Consider the following 1,095-nt stretch of genomic DNA (forward strand, 5'->3'; position numbering starts at 1 on the left):
TAAAAGGCATCTCAGGCAAGGGGAGCAGCAGAAGAGGAAAACAAAAGCCCAAGCTAAGACACGGTCTGGGTTTTTTTTTTTTTTTTAATTAAATCATAGCTGTGTCCATTGATGCAATCATGGGGTACAATGTGCTGGTTTTATATACAATTTGAAATGTTTTCATCAAACTGGTTAACATAGCCTTCATGGCATTTTCTTAGTTATTGTGTTAAGACATTATATTCTACACCTGGTAAATTTCCCATGTACCCTTGTAAGATACACAGTAGGTGTGGTCCCACCAATTACTCACCCTCCACTCATCCTCCCCACTCCCTTTCCCTCCTTCTCCCCTTTCCTCTTCTTCTTGGGCTGTAATTGCCTTATAGCTTTATAGCCCAAGAAGAACCATCTGGGTTTTTACAGGCCGCATCAAGCTGGCTGCAGGAGTGTGTTAGGCCAGTTTTGTTTTCTGCACGTTGGAGAGTCTCCTGGTTTCTCTTTCCACTGTAGACATAATAACTGAAATGGGAAGAAATATGATCGATGTCTCACAAAGAGACACGTGGCTCAAATCCTTTATAGAAATAGAATTCTAATAAAACAGAGCAAGTGGGAAGACTCTACAAATACATCTCATAGAATATGCCATGATTTGGAATAGGTGCTGGCTGGCGTAATCAATGGTCCCTAAACCTCTCAGAGGCTTGACACAGCCAAAGTGTCACTGTCCCTCACCCGGATTCTGACAGGGCCCAGCAGCGATGCTGGGCAGCTCTCTTCCACGAGATAACTCAGAGATCTGTGTTCCTTCTTCCATCTGTGCTCTGTAGCCTTGGCCCCTTTCCCTCCTGGCCATGTGGGCAGGGTAGAAACCATAGGAAATCGTACCAGACACTGAATTATCAAGGCTGGCAGTGATACTGCTATGCTGTTTACACTGTATAGACTTATATTGAGCCAAATGGTTCATCTACCTGCAGAGGAGACTGGAAAGCATATGCAAATGCATTGGTGTCAGTAAATACTAATAGTATGTCGGTCACTATGAAAATTTTGAGACAGACTATGTTATGGTCCATTATTTCACTTTCAAGAAACACAGTTGACAGC

Source organism: Otolemur garnettii, unplaced genomic scaffold (assembly GCF_000181295.1).
Source record: "Otolemur garnettii isolate 467f Iridium unplaced genomic scaffold, OtoGar3 scaffold00193, whole genome shotgun sequence".
In the NCBI taxonomy this organism is placed as follows: domain Eukaryota; kingdom Metazoa; phylum Chordata; class Mammalia; order Primates; family Galagidae; genus Otolemur; species Otolemur garnettii.